Source organism: Opisthocomus hoazin, chromosome 6, assembly GCF_030867145.1.
Source record: "Opisthocomus hoazin isolate bOpiHoa1 chromosome 6, bOpiHoa1.hap1, whole genome shotgun sequence".
In the NCBI taxonomy this organism is placed as follows: domain Eukaryota; kingdom Metazoa; phylum Chordata; class Aves; order Opisthocomiformes; family Opisthocomidae; genus Opisthocomus; species Opisthocomus hoazin.
The window spans coordinates 34,990,707-35,008,471 of NC_134419.1; positions in this window are offsets into that span (position 1 = coordinate 34,990,707).

Sequence of the window (17,765 nt, forward strand, 5' to 3'; positions counted from 1 at the left end):
CTTATGTTCCTTGAAGTATTTTGGCTAAAGCCATTTGACACAAGTTCTGGAATTAGACTTGAACAACTTGAAGATCAGTCAGCTTTCATTGCCTCGGAATTGCAAGACAAGCCTACCTTGGAGTCATGAGCAGATAGGTTATACACGGATGGATCCTTGACCTGTGCAAACCAGTTGACCTGTTCTGCAGCGGAAGCGACCTGGGGGTGGAGGATTTGTTGCCCTGATCTCTGCTACTGTCTCCTGCTGCCACTGAGGACAGGTATTTCCAGGATCAGCCTGGGCAGGTTCAGTTTTCAGGGCCTTGAGTGAAATCCTTCCCCCATTCAGGGGCTTGGGCTGCCCATGATGGGGCCAGCTCTGATATGGCACAGCCGTATGGACCAGGTCATGCTGAGAGCAGCTACGGGAGAAAGCTACGAGAAGTGGGAGGTTCCTCCACCTCTGGTGTGGAGCTTGACTTCAGCTCAGGCCCCCACCCATGGTCCTGCATGGACTGCCCTGATCACCACCACAGCGATCATCTCTACCGGCTTGTCTGGTGATCTCCAGGCTGCGTGTGACCCTGGCCACTAGACCTGCTCCACTCAACCTGCTCAGCTGTGGTGGGACAGGACCCTGGTCAGTGGGGATGCTCTGCTGCGCTTGCTTCTACCCTTGAACAGGTGTTTTTTTTTTCTGGTCCACAGTCCCTATGGCTGCCCCTAAATCTAGCTAGATTTTGTATTTCAGATTATTTCAGATGTACGAGGTAGTCAGGCTTACTCTTGGGCCGTAAACTTTTTAAAATAAACTGAAGCAAGGATGATGTCTTAGCTGGTACCATTTGTTCTCCACCTGAAAGAATTAATTTCATTCCCAGCTGTAACTCAGCTGAAACAGCACACTCTTACAGAAGTGCCATACGGAACAAATAGCTCTCGGGCTGACAGGTCATTAGCCAAGTTGTCAATGACTCTCCAGTGCTGCTTAACGCTTCTTCAGCAGCCCTCCAGCAAATTGCTGTTCTGCAAAGATTGCTGATAGAAACGAAATACTGGAAATCTTACTTAAATCTTTTGCGCCTCATTATAGAATATGCAAGCAAACAAAAATTCCCTTGAACACGATGGGTCTTTTGCTGGTAGGCAGGTCCGTGGCAGTGAAACACTCTCTGCAGTGTGCTAAACTGTTCAGGCTGTTTCTGCAGCTTTGTGCTGTCAGAGCTTGGCCAGGGCTCTTTGTTCAATGGCTGTTGTGCACTGCAAAATGCTTTGCATTTTTTCTTTTCCTGCTTTTATTCCTCATCATTGTTTTGAGTCAGCTATTATTGGGAGAACAGACAACCTTTCTGTGCTAGTTTGAAATCAAGATTTCCCTAATCAGGGAATCCTAGTCAAGCCATGCTGTTCCTAGTCACCTTGTTCTAGCCCACATGTTCAGAAATGTGCGCCGAGTGGCTCCCTCCGTGGCTTTCCAGGGAAGGAAGAGAGGATGACTGGCCTTTCCTGTCCCCATCCTCCCTTCCCGTGTTGCAGACGGGTATAACATATACTGGGCATTATGTTTGCCTCTTCAGTGATCTGATCACCTTCCCTGATCTCCATGATCTTTCAAAGATGATAGACTGGTGTTGCAAGGACACTGGCCAGCACTTTTGGCACCAGTGCATGCCACCCGTCAGGTCCCATGGACTTGTAAAGGCTAAGATTTCTCAAGAGACCCTGACTTCATTCTCTTCCACCGCTGGTAGATCCTTTCCTTCTGTCTCTGAGCTCAGGAGCCTGGGAGACCTTTGTGGAGAACAACGAGACAAAGGAGGCATTGAGTTCCTCACCGCCATCTGCATCAGCTGCTACCAAACCATCTCTCCCACTCAGCAGCAGGCCCACATTGCCCTTGTTCAGCCCTTTACTGCCCATGTAGGTGTAGAAACTCTCCTCACTGCCCTTGCCATCCCTTGCAAGTCTCAGCTTGAAGTGAGCTGTTGCCTTCGTGATGCCATCCCTGCACGCCCGGGCCATGTTTCCAAGTCCCTCCCGTGCAGCCTGTCCGTGCTCCCAGCTCTGTATGCTGCCTTCTCGGTCTGGAGCTCAGTCTAGCCAAGGCATCCCCCAACCATGCTTTCTATTTTTGTGAGAATTTGCCTTTGATTTTTGAAGAGAGAAAAAGTGCAAAGGCGGAGATTTCCTTCTGTGTTTAGACTCAAGAGCACATTGACTCCTGAATTTCTGTTCTCTTGCGGTGCTGGGAAAGCACAGTGTCTTCCTCTGCTTACCTGGCTGTTACCCCTGTCAAAGAGTCAGGATGACATTCGGATGAGTGTTCACTTGTAAGTAGTGCTACTGAATCATGGGTTGCCAGGAGAGAGTATTTATAGCTGCCATTAATGTTTATAGAAGTGAAGAAACATAGGAAACTTTGCTTACACGTGGGGAAAAAAAAAAGTTTTAAGGAGTGTTTATGCTAGAAGACAGAGTTTAACTCTGATATGATTACATGACGCTGTTGATATTCTGCAGGCCTGGGCAGATCCCTGGACATCTTTTCTAGGGCCATGGTGACCTTTACATGCTGTGTTTTACAGCAAATTAGAGAAAAAGAGACATTATTTGCATACGCTCTGGTATAATGGATTAATCCATGTTTACATACATAATCTGTGAGTCACTAGACAAGTGCAAAAAATTGGAGGAGAACAGATGATCACGGCTTTGCAAAGTTCCTTTTCAAGGTAAACAGTCCGGCTGCTACTCGATCGTGTTATCATTTCCATTGTATGGAAAGAAGGTATATTCGAGCAGGATGTGCTCAAGCGTTGAACAGATTAAAGGATTACAGCATTTTCTGTGCTCTGTTACCTTCCGTCTCTTGGGGCAGGGACTTCCTATAACCGTTTTATTTCAGTTCCTAGGGTTCTTGAGTAGGTGGTGCTCGGACAGAGGATTCATGTGTTTTCATATACTCCTAGGCACTTATTTTTGTTAGCTTCTCTGATACAAAGAACTGAATTTCCATGTGCACAGTTAACCATGTAAATACTGGAAATTGGACATTTTTGTTTACCCATTGATATCTGTTAGGGCTGGGGGCTGGTAGAAGATGGCTCAGTATCTTTGAAAACTTGAAATATATTCCAATCAGAAGACCTGTGAGATACAGACGCTGCGTAATGTTAAATTGTATGTAAAAATATATAGTTTCTTGATCAATGTTAGAACAACTTCCTAAATCTCGCTTTGTGGTTGTGAGTTGTAGGTGGACACATGAATGGGAATAGGAATTTAAATGAAGTAATTTTTTTGTAGCACGTCTTGTTATGGGAGAGTGTAGAGTTGCGTCATTACTGCATGACCATAGCAACAAGATGACGAAATATATCTTTCAGCAGCTACTGATCGCAGCCACTATTATTTCTTGTGTTATTCCTGAAGTTGGTATTCCTGAAAGCACTTTTTACAGAATTTCTGCTCTACAGGAAATCTCGAAAGCCTGTTTTTCTTTGAATTGCAACAAAACCAAGCTGAAAGCAAGTTAAAAATGTTGAAATTCTCTGAAAATTGGAAATGCTGAGATTTGACGTGCCGTATGTGGCAGTCTCTTCTCTCGGCAATACAAGGAGACTGAGTCAATAGTGCGGTTCTGTGACAACAACAGAAAAACAATAGTAAGTGATGGGAAAGATCTTCTTTGGCTATTGGTATGCGTGTGTGTGGCGGGGTGTTGGTCGTTTTTTCCGTCCCAGAAACCAGTAATTCATTTCAAAGGCTTTCTCTATTTCATGACCTCGATGGAGATGACTCAGATGAGAATATTTCTGAAATTTCCCTTGGCAGGTTATTGCACAGTTTTATAGCCCGTCACCATAAACAATACTTCTGCGAACACATTAAGCCCTTAAAAATCTGTATTATTTGAAGTTTTGTGTGAGCTAATGTGAGTTCTGTAATAAGTTGGTGGCATAAAACAGGCTTTCCCCAGGCTGTGGCACCAGGGGCTGCGTTCATTCAGGGAGGGGTTGCTTGCAAACGAGTAGAGCAGCGTCCTGGCAGAATGAAACCGCTGCATGGTGATGGCGTTAGCCCTTGCTTCTCTGCCTTGAAAACAGCTTTCAGGTGATTGGAATAGCTGATGTTGCAAATGCTTCGTTTTGTTCGTTCTTTATCTACGCCAGCAGTTCTTTTTGGCAGGATTTTTCTTTTGTTCACATCCCAGGGTCAATGTTTTGCTGCCACTTGTGTGGCTGGTTTTGCTGGCGCATTGAGGGCTGCACTAGCAGAGTGCTGTATCATAAGGGTGACAATATTGACTTGCTTCTATTTATGGTTACTAATCAACCCTTCTTCCATTAATCTAACAATTAGATCTATTTATACTGTAGGCTTTGCCACTGTACCATGGCAAAATGTTATGTAGTTTTATATGTTGTGTGGGAAAAGTCATCCTCTTGTTTTAAAATTGCATCACATAATTTGAATAGCTCTCTAGCTGGGTAGTGAGAAACAGTGACTACTCCAGTGCTAGTCACCTTCCGAACGCCACCCGGTCATATCCACGTCAGGGATCAAGCCCTAGGCAACCTGGTCTGACCCCGGAGCTGACCTGCTTTGAGCTGGAGGTTGGACCAGAGATCTCCTGAAGTCGCTTCCAGCTTGAGTTTTTCTGTGAGCTTGTTTGGCCCACCAGCCTGCTCTCTTCCAAACTATACTATATTATTTATCATATATCTCCTTCTGTAGCAGGTGTACTGTATATTTTGTTATTCTTGTCTTTCTGCCTTTCCTTTCTTTTTTTAATTCTTTTTATGATGGGAGGGCAACTGGTAAAAAAATCCAAGAGTCTTCGTTGCTTGCATTACTTTTTCCACGGCATGTGTCTTCCATGCAGATCTTTGGCTAGCAGCCAACGGTGAGACTGGGTCTCTTCAGGTGATATCTTGAGTTTTGCTGTTGTATTTGTGCCAGGAGTGCAAGGAAAAACTCTGCTTATGAAAAGAAATTCAGTTGCCAAAGCTTTGCTCTCCTAATAGCACTTGTTCACGCAGATAGTGCTCATGTGGGCAGCTAACCTGGAGAAGTGCAGAGACAGACCAGATAATGGTGCCTGGAAGTAAATTACTTCAGGTCACTAATGGCTTCTCCTGCATTTAAACCGATGAGCCACCAAAGGAATTTTTTTTACTGTCATCACTTTTAAAAGTTAGCCAGTCCCTGGTATTTCATTTAGGGATTTAATCTTAAGAAGCAGTTATAGATTATTTGATTTTAGCATGTTGGATGACTGCACGGATGCAGTGCAAGTACCAGTGACCTAGGATTTCTGGTCAGGAATGAGAGTAGGAATATTTGAATGGGATTCAGGCTTTCAATGCAGACTCACCCCGTTCTGCTGAACTTGCTCACACACACCTAAGCTGTCTGGTGGACAGAACGGATGTCCATTTCTGGTAAAAGGAATAGAATCAGGATTAATGATTCAGACAGATGAATCAGTCGTGAAAGTTAGTTTCTTTTAATTCAGACTTTTAATGTATGCAATGCATAGAAATGAATCGGCTCAGGAACAGTGGATTACATTTACATATGTAATGTAATTACATTACATACGTAATCCCCTATGCTACAGTCTTCAAAAACATTTCAGGTGTCATCGTTAGAAGTCCTTTAGTGCTTGTTTGAATTTTAGTTTATGATGTGTATGTATTCTTTATGATATATACTGTAATGCAGTACTTCTCATTTAGGAAAGAGTATTTCAAATGGGGATGGTAACGGGCGGAAGTATAATAGACAAGTGAGATGGAGCCAGACAGCTACAATTAGTTCAGGTTACTGAAGGCTTTCTTTTTCACGGACTTGAAGGAAAAATACAGGTCTGTCCTAGGTGAGTGCTGGCAGTCCCAGCCAGGTCTGGGTGCCGCTGCATCTCAACAAGCAGGGGAGCAAATGGAAAAACCATTAATCTGTAGAGCTGCATTTGTCTGGAAGTCGTACTTTTCTGCCAACAATTGCCAGACTATGTCAGAGTCCAGGAACTAAAAAAGAAATTGCTGCTTCTGTTCCAAAATGTTGGAACAACTGTGGTGTTAGGCCACGACTCCAGAGCTAGACAAAGACAGACATGGTTGCGGAAAGCTTTTCAGGCGTCGTCATACAGCTCCTGGCTGTCTCAGCCTGCACGTTGTTCCCAAAGCCTTCCTAGCCTCCACTTGTCAGCGCTTTGGCTGCGGACCAGAGGGACTTCACTTTATTGGAGTTCTCACAGCCCTTCTTGCTGGTGATGATGTGATTACACTCTCCTTATTATAAAATGATTTACTCTGGATAGTTTCTTCCTGCCTGAGTGACAGCATTAATGCCTGAGAGAGAAACAGTTTCTGCTCTTACAATTTTTATCCTTTGTGATTATTCTGTACATTCAAATGCCTCTAAGAGACAGGAGAGTTCCTGTTCCACATTAGGTAAGGAGGAATGATGACATTTTCATCGTATTCTGTCACTGTCGAGCGACTCGGTCTGTATTTCTCCCTCCTATGCTTTAGTGCAAGTCATCGATAACTTAGGCAGCCATAGGAAGCTTTACAACTTCAGACAGTTTCGGAAGATTTTCCAGAAATCAAAGGGCTTTAGACCTCCCAGATGCTCTGAATCATTCTCTGTAGGTGCACAGCTCTGTGCACTGGCTGCACTGGGGAGTAAAGGTTCTTTTTTTGGGTCTTCTGAGTCACAGCTCCGTCGGATTCCCAAAGCAGCAGCAGGAGGAGGAGGAGGATCAGACAGGAGGGGGACTGTGGGTTCCCCTCCTTCCTCCGGGAGGAGAAATTTCCAGAGCTTATCAAAAGGAGCCCTGTTGGCCCTGACATTGTGTGGGAACCCAGCGGCCAGCAGTGCAAAGCAGCCCCAAACAGGGCTGGGAACACAAAAATCTTTCTTGTAGGGCACACGGTCTCTAACAATCAGTAGAAGCCCTCGCAGCTCCTCGGTATAACTCAGAAGGATGTGCTGTTTCAGCCTGAGGGTCCTTCCAGCCCCATACCCCTCTCCTGCGGCAGTGCCTGAGGAAGCACAGCACAAGCCGTTTCCCCCCAGCACTATGTGGTTTCCCACCACTAAACCATAATTAATTTTTTTCATGTACTTGTGCAGGCCCCTCTGTAGCACTTCCAGCTGGTTCTGGAGCCCAGAAGGTGACAAACATCTGCTAAAAATCTTGCCACAAACTTCTTTCTGATCCTCAGTATCCCCTTATGGCCTCTCTTGGAGCACAGAGACTCCGAAAGCATGGGTTTGCTTCCAGCAATCCTCTCGCACGTCTCACTCAACTGGTTTGCCAAGGAGTTGCAAAAACAAGAGCTCCTGCTGACGGAGCTGGGGAGCTCCCGGCCCCCAGTGGGATGGAGGGCTCTTCCAGATGTTCCCTGCAGCTGGGAAATCTGCTGCGCGCGTAGGAAAGTGGCTACAGCGCTTGGGGCCCCTCACGTGGTTTTTATCTGAAAGAGATTTGGTTAATCTGTGACAGAAAGGCATCTGTTACGAAGATAAGTTGGCCTTTGCCTTGGAATCCGTTGGCAATCTCGGTTGTGAGCTTGGAGCAGAGCACTCAAACGTGAAGCCGCTCTGTGGGGCGGTGCAGGCACCCGCAGGATCCAAGCTCCATTTAAGACACAGAGCCTGGGGTGTTTCCACTTGCTGTTGGGACAGGCGTTCCTAAATTGTTTCCTCATGGCTGTCACAGTCCAACTTTCCTGCTCAGAGCTGAGCTGTCACCTTCCGGGGTGAAACGTCTTTGGCAGAGCCCTCAACACGTGATCGGGCTCTCCAGTGAAAGGGAAAGAAAAAGAAAATGGGAAGAAGGGGAAAGGGCTGGAAAGCAGGCGCGGAGGAAGGTGGCGGGCGGAAGCGTGGCCCCGTGGACGTGCAGGGCGAGCAGGCCTCCCCTGGGTCTGTCCTTGGACGCGGCCGGAGGTCCACGTCACATCTGCTGCCCCTTCCTGCCCCCGGTCCCGGCACAGCGTGATGCTGGGCTCCTCGCGCAGCTGGGAGCCGGACGCCGAGTGCTGTCCGCCCATGGCTGCTCGCGCCTGGCCTCACGCTACGACTCCTGCCTCTCCCCTTCCTGTGCCTTTCCGTAGCCATCCTTCCTTTGCGATTGCCGTCTCCTTTCTTCTCCTCTTCCTGTGCTGTCTCCTTCATCTTTGCCTTTCTCCTCTTCCTCCCATTACCCCATCCACCATGCTCCATCTTGGACTCTGCCTCCTCATGATGTATTTTTTTCCTGCATGAGGAAATTAATCCACCGTGCTGCTGCTGCTTGGCTTTTCTGCTGCGTTGTGTCTCTCTGAAGAGGAAGCCCTTCACATGAGGGTCTGTTTCTTTGGTTTCTAGGCCACAAAAGCTGCTCCCCGTGTAGGCCTCGGGGCACCATGATGATATAAATAGCGATAATTAATGGGGCACTGCATGTACGGAAGAGGTGGGAGAACTGACGGCATGGGGCTGACGTTTGGGAATGTATATGGTCGTTAACGAAAGGCTGCCGAGATGTTTCTCCTGCAACTGCGGAAGCGTTTACCGCTTCAGACTGCTGTTACCTCCCAGGAGTTACCCATTAACACACAAGCAAGGCGCAGAGCTACAGGCATTTAAATAGAGAAGAAACCTATGCATAAGTGAGTTTAATGAGCGATAGCCACAGGTGGAATTAAACATGTTAGACCAAGTCCTTGCAAGCTCTGTCCACTTGCCATTGGCCAAAGTAAACAACAGCCAAGGCCTTACAGACTCTAAATTGCTTTTCCACACAGCAATGTCTGTCAATGTGTATCTGTTGGCAGTATGTGACAAACAAGCTCACAATGCAACAGCTTTCCCATGTCTTTCTTCCAGAATGTCCCCACCTGAAGAGGTATTTCTGGGTTTCCTTCAGCATGCTGCGGCGATGGGCATTGATGCACCATCAGGGGTGCTCGCGGCACTCTTCAAAAGACACCGAGCCGAGCAGTGAAAGCTGGCCATGAGGACACGTGTCTGCTCTGCACAGCCTTTACAGGAAGCTTCTCAAGATCTTTGTGCCTGCAGAGATTTCTTCTAGAGGAGAGGGGAGTGAGGAGATGTGGGAGAATGGCAGGAGGGAGCAGGGAGCTCTTCCACCCGCATCCGGGAGCAGCCTCCCTTCTCCAGGCTCCTTGGGTAGCAGTCAAAACCCAACGTGTTTACTTTAAATCTACCCCTGCCACACAGTTAGGCTGTCAGTGCGCTGTCTTGCTGCAATGACACCCAAGATCAGCCCCACTGCTATTAGGCAGCAGCAGGACTATTATTTCTGGTTCTCCCCATCTTCCCTGGCGCCCATGTGCCCATTGCCAGACCCTTGGGTGACACGCTGGACTTGGTGTCCTGTATGGATGTCCTTTGAGAGGTGTATGGAAGGTGTCAGGGGTTTCCTTACACTTTGGATGTGCTGGGGTGACCCTCTCATGCGTGTGGTAACACCGTGCTGTTCCCACCACTGACACAGCAGCACTGCCGCTGCCCCACAGCGGTAGCCCCAAGGACCACGGTGTCACATGAAGGGGTTTTTTTTTTTTGTTTATATGACCAAGTTTCTCGTAACTCTGAGATCATTTCCAAGCACTCGGGCCGCCCAAGTCTCCATTTTCTGTCGAACAAAAGGCTGTCCGGTTTCCCACACGGGGGCCGCTCCGTGGCTGAACTTTGCCCGGCAATGGCACAGTTTGGGTCCAGGACCGGCCTGACCTCCCAGCGCTTCAGCGCTCCATTTTCCGCCGGACTCTGGGAATGAGGGGGAGGAGGGAACCCCGATGGCATGCCGAAGCTTCCGCTCCTGCGACCTGCTCCTGTGCGCCCTGGCGTGCGTCAGAAATGCCACATATCGCTAAAATGGGGTTTCTGTGAACAGTTGAGTGGCTGCTCGCTCTCTCCTCACGAGCTTATGTAAGGAAGGCTAGCATAATAGTGTAGAAAAAACAAATACTGTTTTTTTCCCCTAGCTAATTTAAATATGTTTGTTTTGCTTCCCAGAGGCACTTTTGCTGTGCTGCCAGCATGACTTTTTGTGCTTGACAATGACTGTTTTGCTTATAGGGTGAATTTTAAAAGCTTTCTCCTCATCCCAGTTCACTTGAGGGTGGCATAAAATATCCTTAGCCTTTCCTTAGGCTTCCATCTCCCCAGAAAACTTATGCACACAATTTTAAACATATTTTTTTGTGTGATAATTGAAGAAACATCATTCAAGTGGTGCAATCATATTTTGGCCAGGGCTTTTCTTTTTAGAGTGTAATGGGCCTGGGAGTACATTGTCCTGTCCAGACACTGCTGTCTCAGCCAACTGGCCCCAGTAACCCTGACAGGCTTGTTGGCTTTGTTGCCAAAACATTTCCCTGACCTCCTGCAGAACTGGTGCGAGCGCTGCTTCGCTCTGGTGCTGCTGTTCGAAAGGTGGGTTTCTGCACCGGAGGTGGGCAAGCTGGGTTTGGTGACCTGCTGAAATCCCCTGCTCCCTCCCGCAGATCACGAAGGGAGGGGAAGGCTAGGGTACAGCAGGTGGGTCATCAAGACCTACAAGATGGCATAGTTCCTCTCTAGGAAGGATGGGCTCCTTAATATTTATTAACATTAAATACTGACATGAGAAAGACAGGTTCTGGCCACCAGAAGAATAAAAGCAATGTTTAGCTACTTGCCTGCTATCTTCTGCACATGGTTAGCAACTAATCGTGCTACAATTCCGGGGATGGAAAGACTGCGAGAGGTACCGAGAACCAGTGACTCTCCAGAGCATTTCAGCAAGGAACAACCGGTCAGCCATGGCATCTTTTCTATAATTGAAATGTCTCCTTAACTTTCCAATCCCCAAATCAGCGTTCCTGCTGAAGTCAGTTATTCTATACTTTGCTTTTCCAGGAAAGCTGTTTTTGCAGACAAGTTCCTTTCCGTGAAGTATGAGGCCGCTTATGATGCGCAGAACATTTGCATGGACTAGCGGAAGGCAGCAAAAGATTTGTCATTGAACAAAAACTCTCCCATTTCATGGTGGAAGAGAAGGGGAAATTTAAGCTTGTATTTTTTTTAAATGAAAAACCACAGAAGGAATCAGTGGGGAAAGAGTGCTCCTGCAGTAGCAAACTTACTGATAATGTACTTGCCTGGAGGACTAAGGCGTTGCAAAAGCTTATCCTGAGCACTTGTCCGAGAGCCTCCGCAAGCGGGTAAACCTCCCCATCATCTGTCAAACGGAGGGGAGGGAGAAGGTCTCAGCTCTGTGTTGTGACCAAGAAATTCCTTGCTAGACCTGAGAAATGTTTCCCTAGGACGGTTTAGTTGAACTTGGCTTGTTTCCACAAAAATATTACATTCCGACAAAAGACAGAGTCATCCAAAAATTTCCATGGGGCTCAAGTGGAGACGCTTCCTTGCTTCCCAGAATGACAGAGGTGAAAACAACCTCATCTTTTCTATGGCGGGGGGGAAAAAGTGTCTCCGAGTTCCGAATGAATGTGGCTCCACGCGTCCACTCCTTACTCATCATGAGTCCACTCAACAGGCTTAATATTATTAACAAAAATAAACTTCCCATTAAAGCTGCTTTTGTATGAGATCACGAGAAGTCCAGGACCTAGCTTGAAAAAGGTTACGAGCGAGTTCCTGCAGCGCTGGCTGTGGCCCACGACGTCTGCAAAGAGCTACTTTATTATTGTGTCTGCAAACAGTGCTTTTTTGTTTAAGGTCTAAGTTGATGGGAGGGTTAAAAATTGGCCTGCTATTAGGGGTTTTGCAAGTGGATTGGAAATATGTCAAAAAAATGAAAAAAATTGAGGGTGAAATATTGCACTGCGTATCCAAATGTTAAACTCAACCACGGGATCCTTAGCTCTGCCCTTTCATGGATTTTTCCGATGGTAGGCCCTTGTTATCATTAATGTATTTTAAAATTAGTTTCATTTCACTTGTTTCAGCTTCTGATATCATTGTGAAGTATGGCTCAAGTCACTTATTACCTAATATGAATTTCTTTATCTTAATTGGTTTATTTCTATTAAACATTAACTTTTATTCATTGCAACATTCCTCTGTTATGCTCCAAATTAAAATTTTTCCTTTTCTTTGAATATATTCTTGTGTAAATACTAAACAAGAAGTTTAAAAGAAATCTTACCATATATTGCTCTGGAGTATTTTAAATTATAAAGAATAAAACTTGGAAGATGTTTATTATAACTTCTACAGTTAGGTTCAGCGATGCATGCCAGTTTTTACCTTACAGAGCAATGAACAGAAAACAGTTAAACTGGTTTTGGAACTGATTGTTATTTTGCCAGAGCAGAAAGTGGCACTAAATATAGCACAAAAATCAGACTTTTCTGCCGCTTGTCCTTTGTAAGTTGTTGCATTCCCCAAAGGCGAACGCACGCTGCTGCCTGCAGGACAGCGTGGCCAGAGCATGCAGGCGCGCGGACATGGAGCCACGTTCTCTGGGACAACATCTGCTGAGGAGCTCTGGATCAATGGGCAGCTTTTCCAGAGGTCGTTTTTGTAGCTCTGGTTTAAATGTGGAAGTTTTTCATCTGTGTCGGTTTGTCTTCTCCCTTTCTCTTAGGAATGGTCATCATATCCCTTCTTAAAAACGGGTCTGATGCCAGGAACTACCTTTAGGGCAGGCTAGTAGTTTTATAGTAGAAATGAAGGTACCCATGAAGCTGACAAAAACAGAGCCACACCTTGGTCAAACCTGTTGTGGACTGAAGATCTGGTGTCTGACCCCAGAGCTGCCCCTGCTTTCCGCCAGAGGTTGGACCAGGGAGCTCCGGAGGTCCCCTCCAGCCCGAGTTATCCTGTGATTCTACCACTGCTAGCTGTCTTCGTTGTCTGTTTTATTACAATCACACATAAAGCATTTATGAATGCCCACAGGAGCTGTGGCTGCCACCTCTCCAGCAGGGTTCAAGGCCAGGTTGGACGGGGCTGGGAGCACCCTGGGCTGGTGGCAGGGGTCCCTGCCTGTGGTAGGGGGGTGGAAGGGGGTGATCTAGAAGGTCCCTGCCAACCCAAACCATTCTGTGATGGTATGATTTGACCCAGTCACTGTTAGCTGCAATACCTACCTGCTGCAAAAATGATCAGATGATGTTTGCTGGTATGTGAAATTTGAGCAGTTGTTCTGGTAAGTGAGCAGTAGCAGGAGATTTTTACTTCAGGCAGGCACGTGCAAAATGCGAACCTTCTACAGAACAAGAATATGCCGTACGCAAAGAAAGTGCTGCATGGTTATTAGCACTTCCAGCAAAAGCTGAGCTGCTGTCTGCTTGACAGCTTTCCACCACTCAGGAAAGATGTCTGCCCGCTTTGCAGTGAAGCAAATTAAAATCTGCATTTTTCTACTCCTATTACTGTGGTGGGAAACTCGTCCGGGTCCCTCTGCCCAACCAACACCATGGTCGTCCGTGCTGTGAGATTTGCAGATTGAGGTAGCAAGCCCCAAGTCCGAATCCCTACAGAAGACCCCAGCTGATCACCTTCACCTTCTGGTAATAAATGTGACTTGGACATTGTTAGACCAATCTGGATCCAAATTTCCACATTGCTTACAATCCAGCAGTACGCTTGCGTCAGTGGGGCAGTGCTGAATAAAAATCTGTGCTCAGCCTTGGCTTCAGTCCTTGTCTGGTTGTCAGATCTCTATAGATTGTCTCCTCCTAGTAGAGGACAAAATCCGGAACAGTTATGGACTGCAGCTAAAAGCAGAAAATGCAGGCTTTTAGCTAGGTTTAGACTGGTGAAAACTGGCTGAACAAAATAAGCTAAAACGCAAAATGTTCAGAAAAAAATTACTTTTATGCAGCTTGTTTTTCAGGTACTTTAGTTCTTCTCATCTTGGAGTTTGTTGCCCTAAGGGTTATGAGAAACAGGGAGTGCAGCAGGGAAATGAGGAGGGGATTTTGTTGAGGAACTGAAACCGTGCATTTAATCATATGAAGAGGAGCCAGCAGTGTGCCCAGGTGGCCAAGAAGGCCAGCGGCATCCTGGCTTGGATCAGGAATGGTGTGGCCAGCAGGAGTAGGGAGGGGATCGTGCCCCTGTACTGGCACTGGTGAGGCCGCACCTGGAGTACTGTGTTCAACTTTGGGCCCCTCACTGCAAGAAGGACATTGAGGTGCTGGAGCGTGTCCAGAGAAGGGCAACGAGGCTGGTGAGCGGGCTGGAGAACAAGTCTGCTGAGGAGCAACTGAGGGAGCTGGGGGTGTTCAGGCTGGAGAAGAGGAGGCAGAGGGAGGACCTTATCGCTCTCTACAGCTACCTGAAAGGAGGTTGTAGCGAGGTGGGTGTTGGTCACTTCTCCCAAAGTAACCAGTGATAGGACAAGAGGAAATGGCCTCAAGCTGCACCAGGGGAGCTTTAAATCAGATGTTAGGAAAAATTTCCTCACTAAAAATGTTATCAAGCACTGGAACAGGCTGCCCAGGGAGGTGATTGAGTCACCATCCCCAGAGGTATTTAAAAGACGTGGAGATGTGGCACTTATGGACATGGTTTAGTAGTGGACTTGGCAGTGTTTGGTTTATGGTTGGACTTGATGATCTTAAGGGTCTTTTCCAACTTAATGATTCTATGATTCTATGATTAAATTCTTTTTTATTCAACATCAATAGTGGAGTAAGGAGAGCTTGACACAATTTGAGAAGAACCGAGCATGACTGTGAACCGGAAGGTGGGGCTGGCTTTGTGCAAGTCACACAGATCTAGACTAGTCTAAAATCTGATGACAGATTGCTCTTTCAAGGCTTTATTGAAGTGGGCGCATTTATGGCCATTTAATAATAAGGAATCTTATTCATAATCTCCCATGTTGCCTACCCATTCATGTGCTGAATCATAAGTACTGTAACTTATTTTCTAAAGGAAGTACCTTCCTGTGAAAATGGAGCTAGAGGCAAATAAATAAAAATGTTGTTAGTCACTCAAGAAAATTTACATCTTTTTCTGAATTCCAGTTCTCCCAGTAAATTTTACAGTCACTCAGAATGAGCAAGCAGATTTAGCGTGGTGGGGAGTAGTACACCCTTTTCTCTAACCGTCATGAAAGTGCTGAAGCAAATAGTTCCTCAGTCTGTCTTCTGGTTCCTGGTATGTAAGGGAAAAAAGAAAATGTTTAAAAGACAAAATTCTGTATCAGAGGCTGGTCTTGTGCTGTCTCACTCTGACTGAAAGCAGAAGTGACAGAGATGTCATGGGAAGCTTTTCTGGTGAGCTTCCCTGTCCATTTTTGCAAAGCCAGGAGATGAAGATCAGCTTTTCAGTTTTTCAGAGCTCAGTTCTAAATCCGACATGCAGTTACAGATTACTTTTTTTCAAATTGTTTCGTCCCAAGGTGCTGTTTTTTGTTTAGTGACGCCTGCAGTTTTTCAGTTTCCTAACAAATTCTGCAGGACAATGGCTTTGTGCCTGTCTTTCCATCGCATCCCACGGAGGATGGAGGCCAGAAAGTACTGCTAAAGCAGCTGCCCCTTGTTCCTAGGAAAGGACACGAACTTTGCAAGTTGTGTCTGCAGCAGAACAACGTCATTCCAATCATGTGCAACTCCACCAATGTCAGATTTGGTGGGATAGCTGAAGTCGTTGTAAACCTGACTATCAAATATTTAAGACTGTGGTAAATGTTCACCTGTTTGCATAGAAGGTTTAAAGGGAATTATGAGAAATATTTGCAACCAAGGGTGACCGAGGAAGTGACTTTAAAGAGGAAATCATCTTCCTAAAAAAATGAGGAACCTTGGGGCTTTTAATTCTCTGTTCACCAAGTCTTCATTTGAGAAAGGGATGGTCTGGTTGTTTCTATTTTTGCTGTTGCTTTTAAAAATTAGTCTCCGAAACACTATTGATTTTGGCTTACTGGTAAACCATCGCCTGCTCTTATTTTCTCTGTACCTTATTTGAAGTAATATTTTAGCTGAAAAGCCTGACGCATTTGGCATCTACTCACTAAGTGATGTGGAGCAGTTGCTGGCACTCTGGGGGAGCCCTCGACTTCAGCGTCAAAGAGGAGGTCTCCAGAGATGCCTTCAGAAGTGCCAAAGAGTTGCAGACACCAAAACCCCAAGCTCTGCGAAGTCAGAGTCATTTTTTGAAGTCTCATCTCTTGTTAAATGTTCTGACGTTTGTCTTGCAGTTATCGGAGACACTGCCTTGGTCTTCGTGGGGGGGTGCTCATGCGCTGCTTGAATTGTCCTCAGCATGAGGCAAGCGTTCCTATTCTGTCTTCAGATTGTGGAAGAAGGAGTGGGAAATTCAGCACAGTGTTTTATTCATCTCCCTCTACTAAGTAGGACAGCTTTTATGACTGAATGAAAAACGCATCTGATACAGAGTGAGATTATCAAGAACATCCAAGCTTATTGACTGCAGTGATGCCAGCTTGCTTTTTGATTGTTCTATATACTTTGCTTGATCCGTAAAAGGACCTTCCAGTTCATGGTCAGGTTGGGAAACATTTTGTTTCCCATTAAGACTGGGCCAGTTACGATGACAAACACTGAAACATCTCACCTACCAAGCAGTGAAAAGAAGCTGGTTTTATTGTTCTGGGGACAAAATGATGCCCTGGATTTGTCTGAAATTCTACCAATTTATTGGACACTGTGAGTCCATTTCTCATTTAGAAATGCACTTTTTTTCTGTTTTCAATGAAGTGCTCTGTGCTATAAAAATCTCAGCCCGTCAGGGAATGGTCTCTACTTCCCGGCCTCACTGGACATAATACCTTTTTAGGTGTGATTGGATCATCTGGTGTTACATCTCAGCCTTATGTAAGAACTAGTATCTCGCAGCTGAGCAAGCTCAACGCAGTTTTGTTTTAATTATTACTTACGACTGCTACTTAGCAACTCTGCCATTATTTGTTAGGCAGGATTAATGAACATTGTCTAGGCAACAGGCTCGAAAGCCACAGCTGAAAGGATATCAAGTTGTGTCAGTTCTCAGGGTAAGGTTTTGAAGGTGCTGGGGAACCTATCTGGAGTCAGTGTCATGGCTTTTAGCCGTATTTTGTTGCTCTGCCACTGTTCGCTGAAGCTTTTCAGGGCTTAAAATCATCCTGTGCGACTGATGCTTTCGCAATCTCACAGAGCTGGGTTTTTACGTGAAAGCTGTGTTGCTTCTCAGGGTCTTGGTCTCACCTCCAGTCTCTGAGGACCTGCCAGCATAAATTCAGAAATATCCTTATTAGCAGCCACACGTTATGGCATTACATGAAGGCCGGTAGGACTTGCACAACGTTTCCTTGATGAACGCATATGAAAATATTTCCTTTGGGTAGATCTTCATGGTATAGGGGAAAGCAAGGTGAGACGACGTGCCGTTTGGGGAACGTGCCTTCTCCAGCTGCCACCCGGCTGCTCCACGGTGCTCAGTGTGGTGGGCATTGCTTCCACCTTTTTGCCCATTTTGGGGTGTGTGTGTTTAAAAAGTTTCGTGTGCTCTCATGGAACAGTCTACCACAAACGCAGTCCTTTTGCGGAAAATGAATGGGTGTTAAAATTCCCTGTCAGCAGGGCAGGTTTGAACAAGGATGCTTGCACACACCTAAATCCACTACTGTGTAAGCCTGAAGTAATGAGCTGCACCTGGTTACCATGAAAAAATAAAGTGCGGAGCAAGAATGCATTTCCCACAAGATCCTCCTTCTTTACTTTTTGCGAGTATTTTTGGTTTTATCCTGAGACAGAAGCATGACCTACTACTTCACTACTGTATTAAGTAAAGATCTGGTCC